Here is a 13,270-nt window from a genome sequence, read left to right as displayed (position 1 = left end):
CATTTTAGTATAATTCCAAAAAATTCATTAGCTGTCCAAATCCCATCTTCCCAGCCACGTCCTCTAAGTTGCCACCCACACGGGTTCTGAGGGCAGGTCCTGGCCCTTCCTCGCTAAAGGGTGGGCCCAACTCTCGGAAACCACGTGTGAAAGGGGTCCCAGGTGTAAGCTTGTGTGAATGTTCCCGTGCTGCCTCAGACATCAGTTTCTTTACATACAGGTGTCTAAATGTGCCTTTGCTTGGAATCCAAGGCCAGACCAAGTAGACAGTAAGTTTTGGAGTAGAGGGAACAACTCCAGAGGTGGCCGACTTGGGGAAGGAGGAGCAGCGTTTCTGTGTGGATTCATTCATTCACTGAGACCCTGACGCAGAAGCCACCCAAAGGGCCTAGACTCTGAGTCGAAGTCAGGCGCTTAGGCTCTGTCCTCCTATGCTGTGTCTCCTGTCCCAGTCAGGAGTAAACATCTGTGTGCGAGAGGTCCTGTTTCCTGATTTGTGACAACGGGTTCCTCCAAATAATTATATTCAAAATAAGTTCTGTGACGGAAGCAGAATTTGAAGGCAGTATTGAAATGAGTGCCCTGGCTTTGTTCCCTGCTGGCTTCCTGCCAGCGAGGTGGGGCTGCGAGACCAGTTTCTGAAACTATGGCCCACAACACACAGCCAGGTGTTGGCACAGATTTCATCTGTTCTTGCTCTTTTTTTAAAAAAAAAATTGAAATATAATTGATTTGCAACGTTATGTTCCTTCAGGTGTACAGCAGTGATTCAGTTATACGTGTATATATTTATGTATTCTTCATTTAAAAATTAACAAATAATTACCTATTTTGGCCGTACTGGGTATTCACTGCTGCACGCGAGCTTTCTTTAGTTGCAGTGTCTGGGGTTACTTTCAAGTTGCGGTGCACGGGCTTCTCATTTTGGTGGCTCTTTGGTGCGGAGCACGGGCTCTAGGGCTTGAGGCCTCTAGAGCACGGGCTCAGTATTGTGGCCACAGACTTAATTGTCCGGTACTATATGGGATCTTTCCCGCCCAGGGATCGAACTGGTGTCCCCCGCTTTGCAACGTAGGTTCTTTACCACTGGACCACCAGGGAAGCCCTATATAGTCTTTTTTTAGATTCTTTTCCATTACAAGAGATTGAGTATAGTTTCCTGTGCTATAGTTATCTACTTTATGTACATAAATGTATAAATTTTAATCCCAAACTCCTAATGTATCCCTCCCCACTTTCACCTTTGATAACCATAAGTCTGTTTTTTATGTCTGTGAGTCTGCTTCTGTTTTGTAAGTAAGTTCACCTGTATCACATTTTTAGATAACGTATATATCACCTGTGTTCTTCTGCCACATCATAGAGCCCGGGCCCGGGTCCATCCTGCAGACAGCATCTCCCCCGAGCAATCGGGTAAATTACCTCATGTCACCTCTGCTTGACTTTTGAGACCTTGTTCCTGGGGAAGGGAGAAGAAGAAGGTGATGGGAAGTCAAACCTCTCATGCCCAGTCCCTCTGCCCGCTCTGTCCTACAGGGTACAAGCCATAGAGGCTTCCTTGCAAGCCTGCTTTCCCATGACACGCCTCTCCTACTTGCTCAGGACACAGCAGGGTACAGACTTGCTCAGGGGGACCCTGAAAGGTGAGTGTGGGTCAGTCCCAAGGCCACAACCCTTCCCTGCCACATCCACAGGGCTGGAGCTTTGGGCCTGAGACTCAGGACCTGAAGTTTCCTTTTAGAGTCTGTCCTGGGGATGCACATGTGGATTAAATTAGAGCAATATGTTTTTCTAACAGCATCTTGGCTGAAAAGCCAAGCAGATAAATGGAAACAAACACAGCTTTATGTGAATGAAAAGGGGCTGACGAGGCAGCCACTTCTGCCTGAAGCGCCACAGCCAGCAGGGTTGCCCTCCTGGGGTCTCCCCCTCCCCCCCACCTCCCCCTCCAGCCCTGACCCTGGAAGCACTCACCAGAGGGCTCCTCAGCGCCCCTCACCCAGCCTCTGCCCTGGCTGAACTGGCTTCCTGCCCATCTCCAAACCCGCTTTGTGCTGCCCACTCCTGACCACAGTCGTCACCTATGCTGTGCTCTCTGCGCAGGTATGTGTGTGTGTGTTCAGTTGCTTCAGTCGTGTCCACCTCTGTGCGACCCCACGGACTGCAGCCCGCCAGACTCCTCTGTCCGTGGAATTCTCCAGGCGAGAATACTGGAGTGGGTTACCATGCCCTCCTCCAAGAGTCTTCCCAGGCCAGGGATCGAACCCGTGCCTCCTGCATTGCAGGTAGGTTCTTTACCTACGAAGCCAGCTGGGAAGCCCTCAAGTCCACATGGCACTGGTGTGAAGAGTACACACCCCAGAGTCACCTCAGGCAGGTAACTTGCCTGTTTCATTTCAGTTTCCTCAGTGTCTCCCCTGCAGATTTCAGAGAGGACTGAGGGACAGATTCACACAAAGCCCTTAGCCCAGCACCTGAGCCACAGCTACTGATGATTAGCTGTGATGCGTCGATCATCATCGTGATTATGCTTCCTATTACTACCACCTCTCCAAACTCCACCTGGCCTCGGGGCGCCATTCTTTCTCCACCCCACTGATCCCCTCCATTGAAGGGGTCACCTCCTCCTTGTGGAGTTCCTTCTGCACCTCTGACAGATGGTTTCATGCTGGGCTGAAGGCAGGGGACCTGCAGGGCAGGGACTTGGTCTGGGGGGTAACATTCATTGGTAGTTTGGTTTGTGACTACTGGTTTTGCTGTTGGGTTGAATGAAAAGGAAGAGTGGGCCACGCTCTCCCAAGAAGGCCGCCCGTATGCATCACTTGTGGGTCCACTTACAGGTGTTTCTTATGGAGCTGGTCCCAAGGCTCCTGGGGAACCAGGTGGTAACGTCCTAGTCATTGAATACTAGTTAGAAACGGGTCGGGCTTCCCTGGTGGCTCAGTGGTAAAGAACCTGCTACCAATGCAGGAGACATAGGTTCGATCCTTGGGTCAGGAAGATCCCCTAGAGAAGGAAATGGCAACCCTCTCCGGTATTCTTGCCTGGGAAATCTCATGGATGGAGGAGCCTGGCGGGCTGCAGCCCATGGGGTCGCAAAGAGTCGTACATGCTGAGCAAACACACGCATGTAGGAGCTGATTAGTCTCCGGGTGACTCAGGAGCAGTGTTTCGTATTATTTGAAGCCACTCTATTTTGTAAACACTTTCAAGGCCTTTCACTAAAGGAGCCCCTTCCTGGTGTGATAGAGCATTAGAGGACTCCCTCCTTCCCCACTCTCCCCTGTGCCAACAGGCTGCTTCCCCACCAGAAATCCTTCCTCATCAGACAGCCCCACTCAGCCGACATTCCCCTGTAGTGGTGGTGGTTTAGTCCCTAAGTCGTGTCCGACGCTTGTAATCCCATGATCTGTAGCCTACCAGGCTCCTCTGTCCATGGGATTCTCCAGGCAAGAATACTGGAGTGGGTTCCTTCTCCAGGGGATCTTCCTGACTCAGGGATCAAACTGGGGTCTCCTGCATTGCAGGCAGATTCTTTACCCACTGAGCCCCCAGGGAAGCCCGCATACCCCCTCGTAGACCGTAATCCTCAATAGGGAAGGGAAGGGGTTGTTTTCCAACTTGTACACGTGCCTCCAGTGCCGAGGCACTTGTAGAAGTTGCGGGTGAGGCAACTGCTCTGAATCTCGAGTGCCTGAAATTACTACCTAGGAATGCCCAACCCTCCTCTCCTTGTGACCATCCCAGCTCTGTACCTGCACTTCTCTCCCAGACACATCACGTTCTAAGGAAGGCAGGAACTGCATCCAGCTCCTCCTTGTCAGCCTCCCAATGCTGAGAACATGATGGGTGTTGCATAAATAGATGCTGTAAATGAATGAGTGGAAGGAGACAGAGAGTGTGAGATAACAGAAAGTATGTTTTGGTCTTTGCCTTTGGTTCCTGTCATGAGGTTCCTGAAGCCCTGGTAATTTTCTGGGTGATAGGAGTGTCTTTGGTTCTAATGAAGTGACTCTGGGCGGGGCTGGGGGTGGGAGGCGGTGCTCCTGGATGACAACTGGCCACCAGAGAGATCAAGCCATGATTAGAAGCTTGGAATTTTCAGCCCCGCCCCTGATTCTCTTGAAAAGGAAGAAAATGAAGTTAATGATAGATCATGTCTGTCTGATGAAGCCACCACAAAAAATCCCAAAAGTACAGGGTTCAGAGAACTTCCATGTTGGTGAACACATCCACATACCAGGAGGGTGAAGCACCCTAATTCTACGGACACAGGAGCTCCTGGACTTGGGACCCTCCTGGATCTTGCCCCGCGTGTCTCTATATCTGGCTGCTCATCATATTTATCATATCCTTTTATAACCTGGTAAATGTAAGTAACCACTTCCCTGAGTTTTGTGAGCTGCTCTAGCAAATTATTTGAGCCCAAAGAGAGGGTTGTGGATTATTAGAGTTGAAGCTCCAATACTCTGGCCCCCTGATTGAAAGAGCTGTCTCACTGAAAAAGACCCCAGTGCTGGGAGAGATTGAAGGCAAAAAGAGAAGGGGGTGGCAGAGAATGAGGCAGTACCTAACACGAATGGACTCAATGGACATGAATTTGAGCAAACTCTGGGAGATAGTGAAGCCTGGAGTGCTGCAGTCCATGGGGTCACAAATTTGGGCACAAATTAGCGACTGAACAACAGTAACAACAAAGAGAGGGTCGTGGGAGCTTCTGATTTATAGCTGATCCGTCAGAAGCACAGGTGGCAACCCGGACTTGCAACCGGCATCTGAAGGTAGGGTAGGGGGTGGGGCAGCCTTGTGAGACTGAGCCCTTAACCGTGGGATCTGACAATATCTTCAGGTTGATTGTGGCAGAACTGAGTTAAATGGTAGGACATCCAGCTGATGGTGCAGACTTGCTTGTTGTGGGAACCCCCACCCCCCACCCCACGGCCCCCACCACACACACACATCTGGTGACCAGAAGCGTGAGAAGTGTTCCATGTGAAAGTAAAGGAGAAAGATGCAGGAGGAGGAAGGACCAAGTTTTCTTCTTAATGGAGAGAGATTGCTAAGACGATGACAATGAAGGTTTATTTCACTGTTAGGATATTGTCACAAGAAGCTGGTTGTGAGTGGGCTTGTGTGAAGCTCCTCTGGGCAGTAACCTTTAGCAAGGGTGGCCCCATAAGGGATAAATGCCCTCTCTCTTTCCAATCTTGAGCCGGAGAATCCCTGGGGGCTGAACCCCCACTAAAAGCCAGAGGCAAAGGAGCCCATTAATGCGGACCACCTGGGCCAGCCCTGAGGGTGGAGAGCCAGGTAAAGAGGATGTGGAAGGCCAAAAGGAGCAGGCTTGGCTCTCCGGAGAAGGGGAAGTGGGTCTCATTTCTCAGTAGTGTTCTCTGATGGGTACAAAAAAGGGCCTTCATCTGCTTTGCCCATCCTGTTGCTTGGGCAAACAGATTCTGTTGCTTTTTATATTCCCCACAGAAGACAGACAAAGACTCAGGTAGGGTCCTGTTCAGAGACAAACTGCAGTCATGCCCATGCCCCACCTTCCTACACCCCAGCCTCAGAAGGGGGATCAGAAGTCACATGTTTAAAATCACAACGAGGCTCCATCCACAAACTCATTTGGGATTATTGAGGTCAGAGTGCATGGGAAGGAAAAGAAGCAGATTTCTCTTTGAGTTAAAAGTTTTCAACATACAAGCTACTCTTCTATGCATGTCGTTTTTGGAGACAAAGGGCAGTTGGGAAACTAGGAAGTAGCTTTTTATTTTTTCTTTTTCTTCCTATTTGATGCTAGTGTCTTAAGAATCTGAATTTATATTAAAAACGTGAAAGTGTCAAACCTCAAAGCAAGTCTGTGGAGCCTAAGTAAGTGGAATGGGAGTGGAGAAGAAACACGGAGGCGAGGTTGTGATGTGGTGTGGCGCAGGAGGCCCTGTGGGCCTGCTCATCTGGAATTCTGCAGCGCGGGTTGTGTGGGATCACAACGCTTTCCGGCACTTGTTCATGTCTTATTGCCATGGGTGAGACGGGAGGCCAGCAGCAGCATCCCACACATTCAAAAGACCTGCATTGCTGGTGAACAGCTTGGACCAGGTCTCTGTTGGGAAGTCCCAGTCTGGGGGAATGCCTTATCGCCCAGCAGGTCCCCCTTTTATCTCTATAAAGTGGGGACGCCCCTCTCAGGGTCCTGCTAAGCACCTCCCTTTCTGGGGCTTTGTAGCTTGCTTTTCCACCATCTCTCTCTATATATATGAAATGTATAGCGTGGTGATGTGTCCAGATCTAGGTTATTCATTTTAATTGCTGAATATATTTCATCATATGATTGTACTACATTTTTTCATTGGAATATAATTGCTTTATAATGTGTTAGTTTCTGCTGTACAATAATGTGGATCAGCCATGTGTATACATGTACTACATTTTATTTATCCATTGCTCAGTTAATGAAAGTTTAGGGTAGTCCCAGTTTGGGGCTAATAGACAATGCTGCAGGTAACACATTTTAGAATTTCCTTGTGCACCCAGCCTTGGGCACTCTGGGGAATGTAGCTTCAGCTTGCTGAGTTCTTGCCCAATTCACCTCCAAATTCTGCTGTGAAGGTACACTCCCACAGGGAACACAGAACTGCTCCCATTTCTAACATCCTTCCAACAGCTGATGTCATTTTGCCATTCTTATTTATGTTGCCCTATTTAATAGTAAGCTTGAATATCTTTTCACATATTTATGGACTTTCTTCTTTTTTTTCTCACCTATGATTTGCCTGATGATATCCTGACTTGTTTCTATTAGATTATTCATATTTTTCTTATTTATAACAGTTTGTGAAATACTCTGGATATGATTGTTGTTGTTGTTGTTGTTATAGGGTTGTGAATATCTCCTCCAAGCTTGTGGACTTGGGTTTTCTTTTGACTGGACTGTGGCTTTTTTTGTTTATTTTGGTTTGGTTTTTAACATTGCTAGTGGTGTCTTTTGATGTGCAGAACTTTAAAATTTTAATGTGGTAAAAGTCTCTCTTTCTTTTGTGGTTTGTAATTTTTCTATTTTATTCCAAAAAATCCTTCTGTAACCTCAATGACAAAATTATTTTCCTATACTTCTTAATTCAAATGGATTGAGACATAATTTACACACAATAAAATGCACCCATTTGAAGTGTAGTGCCTGCCGTATTTTGACAAATGTATACAACCATGTAACCCTGCCCCCAAAAGAAAACACAGAATGTTACCTCATACGTGCCCAGACAAACTGCCTTCCTACTCTCCAGCCCTAGGCAATGACTCATCAACTTTCTGTCACTATAAATGAGCTTAACTTTTCCAGATTTCATATCAATAAAATATATGGCACATAGATAGACTTCTGGCTTCTTCTTGTTCAGCATTGTGGTTTTGACTTTCATCCATGCTGTCACAGGTACATAATTTTTATTGCTGAGTAGTATTCCATTGTATGGATATAACACAATTTATTTTTCTAGGAAATCTGTTACACGTTTATTTCCAATAGGGCTATTATGAACAAAGCTGCTGTGAACATTTGTGTGCCCATATTTGTTATGTATATGCATTTTGCTGTTTCTTAGGTAAATCTATATGTGTGGAATCACTGATTCATGTATAAGTATATGTTTAACACTATTATGAAAACTGCTAGGCTGTTTGCAAACAAATTGAACCATTTTATACTTCTGAAATATAAAAGAGTTCTACTTGCTCTACCAAAACTTGGTATGGTCAGTCTTTTTAATTTTAACCCATTTTAGTGGGTGTTTGCTGCTGCTGCTGCTGCGTTGCTTCAGTCGTGTCCGACTCTGTGTGACCCCATAGATGGCAGGCCACCAGGCTCCCCCGTCCCTGGGATTCTCCAGGCAAGAACACTGGAGTGGATTGCCATTTCCTTCTCCAATGCGTGAAAGTGAAGTCGCTCAGTTTTGTCCGACCCTCAGCAACACCATTAACTGCCGCCCACCAGGCTCCCTCGTCCCTGGGATTCTCCAGGCAAGAACACTGGAGTGGGTTGCCATTTCCTTCTCCAATGCATGAAGGTGAAAAGTGAAAGTGAAGTCATTCAGTCGTGTCTGACTCCTAGCGACCCCATGGACCGCAGCCTACCAGGCTTCTCCGTCCTTGGGGTTTTCCAGGCAAGAGTACTGGAGTGGGGTGCCATTGCCTTCTCCTAGTGGGTGTTTAGTGGTATCTTATTGTGGTCTTAATTGATATTTCCCTAATGATGAATAATGTTGAACATCTGTTCATGTCTTTCTTGGCCTGTGAAATGTCTGTTCATATCTTTTTCCCATTTTCATTTTGGGTTGTCTTATTGAACCATTTGTAGATATTATGAAGTCCTTTGTAAGACATGTGTTAAGAACATTTACTGTCAACTTATGTCTTGAATTTTTATTTTTTGACAGTGTCTTTCAGAAAGCAGAAGTTTTTTTATTCATTTTGATAAAATCTAGTTTGTCAGAACTGTCTTTTATGAAAAGAAAATATGTCTTATTCAACTCATCTTTGCTTACTACCAGCTTACAAAGATTTTCTCCTAAGTTTACTACTGTAGATTTTATCATTTTATATTTTACATTTAGGTCTATGAATCTATTTCAAGTTAATTTTTGTGTAAGTTGTGAGATAAGGGTTGAGCTGATTTTTTTCCCCTGCTGCTGCTAAGTCACTTCAGTCATGTCCAACTCTGTGTGACCCAATAGATGGCAGCCCACCAGGCTCCTCCGTCCATGGGATTTTCCAGGCAAGAGTACTGGAGTGGGGTGCCATTTTTTTCCCCTACACATGTCCAATTGGTCTGGTACCATTTTCTGTAAAGACTATCATTTTCCCAATCAAATAACCTTAGAACTTGTGTCAAAAATCAAGTAACTGAAAGGAAAAAAAAAAAATCAAGTAACTATTTAAGTGTGGGTCTATTTCTGGACTTCTGTTCTGATCTGTTTTTCAGAATCTATATCCAGTTATCTATACATCTATCCTGACACCAATTGTCCTTTTTAAAGAAAGTTATTTATTTATTCCTTTTTGGCTGGGCTGGGTCTTTGTTGCTACACAGGCTTTTCTCTAGTCGGGGCAAGTTCGGGGCTACTCTTTAGTTTGGTGCTTGGGCTTCTCATTACAGTGGCTTCTCCTGTCACGGTACGTGGACTCTGGGTATGAGAGCTCAGCAGTTGTAACACATGGGCTCAGTAGCTGTGGCTCTGGGCCTAGCTGCTCCACAGCATGTGGAATCCTCCCGGATGAGGGACTGAACTCACGTCTCTTGCACTGGCAGTCAGATTCTTCACCACTGAGTCACCAAGGAAACCCCGTGCTGTCTTCGTTACTATCGTTTTACCAAAAGTCTTGAAGTCAGTTAGCACAAGTCCTCCAACTTTTCTCATCCTTTTTTTTTTTCAAAATTGTTTTGGATGTTCTAGACCTTTACATTTCCATATAAATTTTAGAGTAAATTTGTCCCATTCAACCCAAACATAAAAGCCCTCTGACATTTTTCATTGGGATTGTTTTGAATCTGTAGATCCACTTGGAAGGAGTTGACATTTTAACTATATTGAATCTTCAATCAATAAACATGGAATATTTCTCCACTTATTTAGGTCTTCTTTAGTCTATCTCAAGTGTTTTATAGTGTTAAATATAAAAGTCTTGAAAATCTATTGTTACATTTGATGTTGTTTAGGCTTCCCAATGATTCAGTGGGTAAAGAATCCACCGGCAATGCGGGAGACACAAGATATGCTGGTTCAATCCTCTGGAGAAGGGCATTGCAACCTACTCCGGTATTCTTGACTGGAGAATCCCACAGTCAAAGCATCTCAAAGAGTTGGACACAACTGAGTGACTAAACTCACAGACACACACACTTACAGTCACTAAATTGTATCCAACTCTTTGCAGTTTCATGAGCTGTAGCCCACCAGGCTCCTCTGTCCATGGGACTTCCCAGGCAAGAATGCTGGAGTGGGTTGCCATTTCCTTCTGCAGGGGACCTTCCTGACTCAGGGATCGAACGTGAGTCCCTTGTATTGGCAGGTGGATTCTTTATCACTGAGTCACCAGAGAAGCCCCCATTGTTAAAATTAGTCCTATATAATTACATGGTTTTAGGTGCCATTGTCAATTTTTAAAAACTCAACTTTTCAATTGTTTGTTGCTAATATGCAAAAAAGCTGAGTTTTTAATACTGAATTTAACTCTGAGGCTTTACTAAATTCATTTATTATTTCTAGTAGGCTTTTGAACATTTCTTAGGATTTTCCTGTATGATATTATGTCATCTTTGAAGGAAAAAATTCTTCCTAAACAAGATGTCTGTGTTAAAATTTTCTTACTTTATTGCATTGACTAGGATATTCAAAACAATGTTAAATAGAAGTGGGGTGAGAGTGGAAATCTTGTTATTCCTGACCTCAGAATGAAAACATTCAGTATGATGTTAGGTGTAGCCCAGTACTCAAGATGTTCCTTTCTAGTCCTTGTTTGCTGAGTTTTCTCTTTTTCATAAATGAATGATGAATTTTGTCAAAAGCTTCTTTTTGCATCTATTGAGATGGTCATATGAATTTTTCTCCTTTATTCCATTAACAAAATGAATTGCATTGATTTTTAAAATGTTAAACCAATCTAACATTCCTCAGGAAAACCACATTTGGTCATCTGTTGTTGGAATTAATTTGCTCGTATTTTGTTGAAGACGTATACACCAATGTTAATGAAGTATATCAGCCTGGAGTATTCTTTTCTTATAATGTATGTGTTTGGTTTCAGTTCAGTTCAGTCACTCAGTCATGTCCGACCTCGCGACCCTATGGACCACAGCACGCCAGGCCTCCCTGTCCATCACCAACTCCCAGAGTTTACTCAAACTCACCTCCATTGAGTCGGTGATGCCATCCAACCATCTCATCCTCTGTCGTCCCCTTCTCCTTCTGCCTTCAATCTTTCCCAGCATCAGGGTCTTTTCAAATGAGTCAGCTCTTCTCATCAGGTGGCCAAAGTACTGGAGTTTCAGCTTCAACATCAGTCCTTCCAATGAACACTCAGGACTGATCTCCTTTAGGATGGACTGGTTGGATCTCCTTGCAGTCCAAGGGACTCTCAAGAGCCTTCTCCAACACCACAGTTCAAAAGCATCAGTTCTTTGGCACTCAGCTTTCTTTATAGTCCAACTCTCACATCCATACATAACTACTGGAAAAACCATAGCTTTGACTAGACAGACCTTTGTTGGTAAAGTAATGTCTCTGCTTTTTAACATGCTGTCTATGTTGGTCATAACTTTCCTTCTAAGGAGTAAGTGTCTTTTAATTTCATGGCTGCATTATCAGGTGCAATTATAATATTGGCTTCATAAAATGAGTTGGGAAGTAGTTCCTTTCTTCTGTATTTTCTGGAAAAAATTTATGTATCCTGACTGCAAGGAGATCCAACCAGCATTCTGAAGGAGATCAGCCCTGGGATTTCTTTTGGAAGGAATGATGCTAAAGCTGAAACTCCAGTACTTTGGCCACCTCATGTGAAGAGTTGACTCATTGGAAAAGACTCTGATGCTGGGAGGGATTGGGGGCAGGAGGAGAAGGGGATGACAGAGGATGAGATGGCCGGATGGCATCACCGACTCGATGGACGTGAGTCTGAGTGAACTCCAGGAGTTGGTGATGGACAGGGAGGCCTGGCGTGCTGCAATTCATGGGGTCGCAAAGAGTCGGATACGACTGAGCAACTGAAGTGAACTGATGAATGATTTCTTAAGTGTTTCACAGAAATAATCAGTGAAGCCACCTAGGCCCAGTAATTTTGTCAGTTTTAAATGTTGTTGTTCTGTTGCTAATCATATCAGACTGCGACTCCATGGACTGAAGCACACCAGGTTTCTCTGTTCTTCACTATCTCCTAAAATCTGCTCAAATTCACGTCCACTTAGTAGGTGATGCTTTCAAGCAACCTCATCCTCTGCTGCCCTCTTGTCTTTTTGCCTTCAATCTTTTCCAGCATCAGGGTCTTTTCCAATGAGTTGGCTTTTGCATAAGATGGCCAAAGTATTGGAGCTTCAGCTTTAGCATCAGCCCTTCCAATGAATATTCAAAGTTGATTTCCTTTCGGATTGACTGGTTTGATTTCCTTGCAGTCCAAGGGTCTCAAGAGTCTTCTCCAGCACCACAATTCACAAGCATCAATCTTTCAGCGCTTAGCCTTCTTTATGGTTCAGCTCTCACATCCGTACGTGACTATTGGAAAAACCATGAAAGTGAAAGTCTCTCAGTCATGTCTGACTCTTTGCGAGTCCATGGCCTAGAGCCTGTCAGGCCCTTCTGTCCAAGGAATTCTCCAGGCCAGAATACTGGAGTGGGTAGCCTATCCCTTCTCCAGGGGATCTTCCTGACCCAGAAATGGAACTGAGGTCTCCTGTATTACAGGCAGATTCTTTACCAGCTGAGCTACCAGGGAAGTCCCCATAGTTTTGACTCTATGGACCTTTGTCAGCAAAGTGACATCTCTGCTTTTTAATATGCTGTCTAGATTTGGAGGACTATTTAGAATCTCTGTTTCTTACTGAGTCAGTTTTGTTTCTTTGTATCTTTCAAGCAGCTTGTCCAGTTTTCTGCATCATAAAATTTATTGTCATAAAGATGTTTGTAATATTCCTCATTATTCTTTTAATGTTTGTATATTATTTAGTATGACTTTTCTTTTGCATATGGTGTTGGTAATTATCTTCACTTTTTTGTGATCAATTTAATCAGAAGTTTTTAGATCTTATTGATTTTTTTAAAAATCATGTTTTAATGTCATTGATTTTTCTCTATTGCTTTTTATCTTCAATTTGTTTATGTTTTATCTTATTTATACTATTTCCTATATTCTATTTTCTTTTGGTTTGATTTGTTCTTTTTCTAGTTTCTTAATATGGTATCATAGATTATTAACTTTAGACTTTTATTTTCTAAATATATGCATTGAAAGACCTTAGTTTTCAGCTAAGCACTATTTAACTACACTTAAGTCCACATTAGCTGTGTACCAATAATTTAGCTTGTTTCATTTAATTAACTGTGATTTCTTCTTCTGTTGTTCAGTTGCTAAGCTGTATGTGACTCTTTGCAACCCATGAACAGCATGCCAGGCTTCCCTGTTCTTCACTGTCTCCCTGAGGTTGCTCAAACTCATGTCCATTGACTCAGTGATGTCATCCAACCATCTCATCCTCTGTCGTCCCCTTCTCCTCTTGCCCTCAATC

General features: G+C 44.3%; 1 long non-coding RNA gene across 1 annotated transcript; it reads left to right on the top strand.

The window, feature by feature from the left end:
- The first annotated feature begins 1,359 nt into the window (after nucleotides 1–1,359).
- Nucleotides 1,360–8,406, top strand: LOC132657749 (uncharacterized). The gene is made up of 2 exons (XR_009596319.1): nucleotides 1,360–1,643; nucleotides 2,104–8,406. It is a non-coding gene; the product is annotated as an uncharacterized LOC132657749 (long non-coding RNA).
- Nucleotides 8,407–13,270: the final 4,864 nt, after the last annotated feature.

Source organism: Ovis aries, chromosome 14 (assembly GCF_016772045.2).
Source record: "Ovis aries strain OAR_USU_Benz2616 breed Rambouillet chromosome 14, ARS-UI_Ramb_v3.0, whole genome shotgun sequence".
Classification (NCBI taxonomy): domain Eukaryota; kingdom Metazoa; phylum Chordata; class Mammalia; order Artiodactyla; family Bovidae; genus Ovis; species Ovis aries.
This window is presented reverse-complemented; position numbering and strand designations above follow the sequence as displayed.